Genomic DNA, 5,000 nt, shown 5'->3' with positions numbered 1-5,000 from the left:
CCTGCAAACTCGTGCCCTTGCGAAAGGCTAGGACGAGGCAAATCACAGCTCTGGGAGAAGCTAGCATTGACAGTCGTTGGTCTCAACTGACAACAAGTGCACACATCAGCCTGCTTCCTGAACCAGCAGGCTTTTACCGTCCCCTTCGCCACTCTACACTTCCTTACCATAAAGAAAGGCAACAAGCAACCCATAACCCAGAGGTCGATGGATCGAAACCATTCTCTGCTATGACTTTTAGATTACTTTGCGTTGCGTAACAGAAAGCCATATGCTCTCAGAGACCTCACCTGCACTTGAGGACTTGAAAAACTGCAGCAGCCAGTTCGTTTTCTAAGCAATCGTAAAAGGCTTCTCACGCTGACTGAAGGAATATTTATCCATCCATCCATCCATCTATCTATCTGTATTTCTGTCTTTCAACATTTGTGAATGTCACTGTAGCCTGCAAACTCGTGCCCTTGCGAAAGGCTAGGACGAGGCAAATCACAGCTCTGGGAGAAGCTAGCATTGACAGTCGTTGGTCTCAACTGACAACAAGTGCACACATCAGCCTGCTTCCTGAACCAGCAGGCTTTTACCGTCCCCTTTGCCACTCTACACTTCCTTACCATGAAGAAAGGCAACAAGCAGAGGAGGCGCCCAACGTGGGGCTCGAACCCACGACCCTGAGATTAAGAGTCTCATGCTCTACCGACTGAGCTAGCCGGGCCACTGCGGGGGCCGCAGCGCAAGACAGCCCGCCGGAGTCTGCAAGAAGAAATGCGGCCACTTGACGGACGCACGGGCGTCCAATACTTTCCGACTTCCGTGCCTGCATTCACCATCCGGAGGCTTCGGCTCAAATCGTCTATTCTGGTCCAAAGACTTCTTGGGAGGGTTACAGGCTGCAGTTCATGCCGAACTACGAGCGCCTGCTCGACGTGAGCACATCATTGGCACTTTTGCGTGAAGGCCAGCTCCCGCAAGTGAGCAGAGTGGCGCAGCGGAAGCGTGCTGGGCCCATAACCCAGAGGTCGATGGAACGAAACCATTCTCTGCTATGACTTTTAGATTCCTTTGCGTTGCGTAACAGAAAGCCATATGCTCTCAGAGACCTCACCTGCACTTGAGGACTTGAAAAACTGCAGCAGCCAGTTCGTTTTCTAAGCAATCGTAAAAGGCTTCTCACGCTGACTGAAGGAATATTTATCCATCCATCCATCCATCCATCTATCTATCTATCCCTATCTATCTGTATTTCTGTCTTTCAACATTTGTGAATGTCACTGTAGCCTGCAAACTCGTGCCCTTGCGAAAGGCTAGGACGAGGCAAATCACAGCTCTGGGAGAAGCTAGCATTGACAGTCGTTGGTCTCAACTGACAACAAGTGCACACATCAGCCTGCTTCCTGAACCAGCAGGCTTTTACCGTCCCCTTCGCCACTCTACACTTCCTTACCATAAAGAAAGGCAACAAGCAGAAGGAGGCGCCCAACGTGGGGCTCGAACCCACGACCCTGAGATTAAGAGTCTCATGCTCTACCGACTGAGCTAGCCGGGCCACTGCAGGGGCCGCAGCGCAAGACAGCCCGCCGGAGTCTGCAAGAAGAAATGCGGCCACTTGACGGACGCACGGGCGTCCAATACTTTCCGACTTCCGTGCCTGCATTCACCATCCGGAGGCTTCGGCTCAAATCGTCTATTCTGGTCCAAAGACTTCTTGGGAGGGTTACAGGCTGCAGTTCATGCCGAACTACGAGCGCCTGCTCGACGTGAGCACATCATTGGCACTTTTGCGTGAAGGCCAGCTCCCGCAAGTGAGCAGAGTGGCGCAGCGGAAGCGTGCTGTGCCCATAACCCAGAGGTCGATGGAACGAAACCATTCTCTGCTATGACTTTTAGATTCCTTTGCGTTGCGTAACAGAAAGCCATATGCTCTCAGAGACCTCACCTGCACTTGAGGACTTGAAAAACTGCAGCAGCCAGTTCGTTTTCTAAGCAATCGTAAAAGGCTTCTCACGCTGACTGAAGGAATATTTATCCATCCATCCATCCATCCATCTATCTATCTATCCCTATCTATCTGTATTTCTGTCTTTCAACATTTGTGAATGTCACTGTAGCCTGCAAACTCGTGCCCTTGCGAAAGGCTAGGACGAGGCAAATCACAGCTCTGGGAGAAGCTAGCATTGACAGTCGTTGGTCTCAACTGACAACAAGTGCACACATCAGCCTGCTTCCTGAACCAGCAGGCTTTTACCGTCCCCTTCGCCACTCTACACTTCCTTACCATAAAGAAAGGCAACAAGCAGAAGGAGGCGCCCAACGTGGGGCTCGAACCCACGACCCTGAGATTAAGAGTCTCATGCTCTACCGACTGAGCTAGCCGGGCCACTGCAGGGGCCGCAGCGCAAGACAGCCCGCCGGAGTCTGCAAGAAGAAATGCGGCCACTTGACGGACGCACGGGCGTCCAATACTTTCCGACTTCCGTGCCTGCATTCACCATCCGGAGGCTTCGGCTCAAATCGTCTATTCTGGTCCAAAGACTTCTTGGGAGGGTTACAGGCTGCAGTTCATGCCGAACTACGAGCGCCTGCTCGACGTGAGCACATCATTGACACTTTTGCGTGAAGGCCAGCTCCCGCAAGTGAGCAGAGTGGCGCAGCGGAAGCGTGCTGGGCCCATAACCCAGAGGTCGATGGATCGAAACCATTCTCTGCTATGACTTTTAGATTCCTTTGCGTTGCGTAACAGAAAGCCATATGCTCTCAGAGACCTCACCTGCACTTGAGGACTTGAAAAACTGCAGCAGCCAGTTCGTTTTCTAAGCAATCGTAAAAGGCTTCTCACGCTGACTGAAGGAATATTTATCCATCCGTCCATCCATCCATCTATCTATCTATCCCTATCTATCTGTATTTCTGTCTTTCAACATTTGTGAATGTCACTGTAGCCTGCAAACTCGTGCCCTTGCGAAAGGCTAGGACGAGGCAAATCACAGCTCTGGGAGAAGCTAGCATTGACAGTCGTTGGTCTCAACTGACAACAAGTGCACACATCAGCCTGCTTCCTGAACCAGCAGGCTTTTACCGTCCCCTTCGCCACTCTACACTTCCTTACCATAAAGAAAGGCAACAAGCAGAAGGAGGCGCCCAACGTGGGGCTCGAACCCACGACCCTGAGATTAAGAGTCTCATGCTCTACCGACTGAGCTAGCCGGGCCACTGCGGGGGCCGCAGCGCAAGACAGCCCGCCGGAGTCTGCAAGAAGAAATGCGGCCACTTGACGGACGCACGGGCGTCCAATACTTTCCGACTTCCGTGCCTGCATTCACCATCCGGAGGCTTCGGCTCAAATCGTCTATTCTGGTCCAAAGACTTCTTGGGAGGGTTACAGGCTGCAGTTCATGCCGAACTACGAGCGCCTGCTCGACGTGAGCACATCATTGGCACTTTTGCGTGAAGGCCAGCTCCCGCAAGTGAGCAGAGTGGCGCAGCGGAAGCGTGCTGGGCCCATAACCCAGAGGTCGATGGATCGAAACCATTCTCTGCTATGACTTTTAGATTCCTTTGCGTTGCGTAACAGAAAGCCATATGCTCTCAGAGACCTCACCTGCACTTGAGGACTTGAAAAACTGCAGCAGCCAGTTCGTTTTCTAAGCAATCGTAAAAGGCTTCTCACGCTGACTGAAGGAATATTTATCCATCCATCCATCCATCCATCTATCTATCTATCCCTATCTATCTGTATTTCTGTCTTTCAACATTTGTGAATGTCACTGTAGCCTGCAAACTCGTGCCCTTGCGAAAGGCTAGGACGAGGCAAATCACAGCTCTGGGAGAAGCTAGCATTGACAGTCGTTGGTCTCAACTGACAACAAGTGCACACATCAGCCTGCTTCCTGAACCAGCAGGCTTTTACCGTCCCCTTCGCCACTCTACACTTCCTTACCATAAAGAAAGGCAACAAGCAGAAGGAGGCGCCCAACGTGGGGCTCGAACCCACGACCCTGAGATTAAGAGTCTCATGCTCTACCGACTGAGCTAGCCGGGCCACTGCAGGGGCCGCAGCGCAAGACAGCCCGCCGGAGTCTGCAAGAAGAAATGCGGCCACTTGACGGACGCACGGGCGTCCAATACTTTCCGACTTCCGTGCCTGCATTCACCATCCGGAGGCTTCGGCTCAAATCGTCTATTCTGGTCCAAAGACTTCTTGGGAGGGTTACAGGCTGCAGTTCATGCCGAACTACGAGCGCCTGCTCGACGTGAGCACATCATTGACACTTTTGCGTGAAGGCCAGCTCCCGCAAGTGAGCAGAGTGGCGCAGCGGAAGCGTGCTGGGCCCATAACCCAGAGGTCGATGGATCGAAACCATTCTCTGCTATGACTTTTAGATTCCTTTGCGTTGCGTAACAGAAAGCCATATGCTCTCAGAGACCTCACCTGCACTTGAGGACTTGAAAAACTGCAGCAGCCAGTTAGTTTTCTAAGCAATCGTAAAAGGCTTCTCACGCTGACTGAAGGAATATTTATCCATCCGTCCATCCATCCATCTATCTATCTATCCCTATCTATCTGTATTTCTGTCTTTCAACATTTGTGAATGTCACTGTAGCCTGCAAACTCGTGCCCTTGCGAAAGGCTAGGACGAGGCAAATCACAGCTCTGGGAGAAGCTAGCATTGACAGTCGTTGGTCTCAACTGACAACAAGTGCACACATCAGCCTGCTTCCTGAACCAGCAGGCTTTTACCGTCCCCTTCGCCACTCTACACTTCCTTACCATAAAGAAAGGCAACAAGCAACCCATAACCCAGAGGTCGATGGATCGAAACCATTCTCTGCTATGACTTTTAGATTCCTTTGCGTTGCGTAACAGAAAGCCATATGCTCTCAGAGACCTCACCTGCACTTGAGGACTTGAAAAACTGCAGCAGCCAGTTCGTTTTCTAAGCAATCGTAAAAGGCTTCTCACGCTGACTGGAGGAATATTTATCCATCCATCCATCCATCTATCT

General features: G+C 51.6%; 8 non-coding genes across 8 annotated transcripts; 3 read left to right on the top strand and 5 right to left on the bottom strand.

The window, feature by feature from the left end:
- Nucleotides 1-639: 639 nt before the first annotated feature.
- trnak-cuu (transfer RNA lysine (anticodon CUU)) lies at nucleotides 640-712 on the bottom strand. Its single transcript has one exon. It is a non-coding gene; the product is annotated as a tRNA-Lys (tRNA).
- Nucleotides 713-1,470: 758 nt separating this feature from the next.
- Nucleotides 1,471-1,543, bottom strand: trnak-cuu (transfer RNA lysine (anticodon CUU)). The gene has a single exon. It is a non-coding gene; the product is annotated as a tRNA-Lys (tRNA).
- A 758-nt stretch (nucleotides 1,544-2,301) lies between these two features.
- Nucleotides 2,302-2,374, bottom strand: trnak-cuu (transfer RNA lysine (anticodon CUU)). Its single transcript has one exon. It is a non-coding gene; the product is annotated as a tRNA-Lys (tRNA).
- A 259-nt stretch (nucleotides 2,375-2,633) lies between these two features.
- trnam-cau (transfer RNA methionine (anticodon CAU)) lies at nucleotides 2,634-2,705 on the top strand. The gene has a single exon. It is a non-coding gene; the product is annotated as a tRNA-Met (tRNA).
- A 427-nt stretch (nucleotides 2,706-3,132) lies between these two features.
- Nucleotides 3,133-3,205, bottom strand: trnak-cuu (transfer RNA lysine (anticodon CUU)). Its single transcript has one exon. It is a non-coding gene; the product is annotated as a tRNA-Lys (tRNA).
- Nucleotides 3,206-3,464: 259 nt separating this feature from the next.
- On the top strand, nucleotides 3,465-3,536 carry trnam-cau (transfer RNA methionine (anticodon CAU)). Its single transcript has one exon. It is a non-coding gene; the product is annotated as a tRNA-Met (tRNA).
- A 427-nt stretch (nucleotides 3,537-3,963) lies between these two features.
- trnak-cuu (transfer RNA lysine (anticodon CUU)) lies at nucleotides 3,964-4,036 on the bottom strand. Its single transcript has one exon. It is a non-coding gene; the product is annotated as a tRNA-Lys (tRNA).
- A 259-nt stretch (nucleotides 4,037-4,295) lies between these two features.
- Nucleotides 4,296-4,367, top strand: trnam-cau (transfer RNA methionine (anticodon CAU)). Its single transcript has one exon. It is a non-coding gene; the product is annotated as a tRNA-Met (tRNA).
- The last annotated feature ends 633 nt before the right edge of the window (nucleotides 4,368-5,000 follow it).

The sequence above is a fragment of the Amia ocellicauda genome, chromosome 12 (assembly GCF_036373705.1).
Source record: "Amia ocellicauda isolate fAmiCal2 chromosome 12, fAmiCal2.hap1, whole genome shotgun sequence".
Classification (NCBI taxonomy): Eukaryota; Metazoa; Chordata; class Actinopteri; order Amiiformes; family Amiidae; genus Amia; species Amia ocellicauda.
Note: the sequence above shows the minus strand (reverse complement) of the source record. Positions and strands in the feature narration are given on the sequence as shown.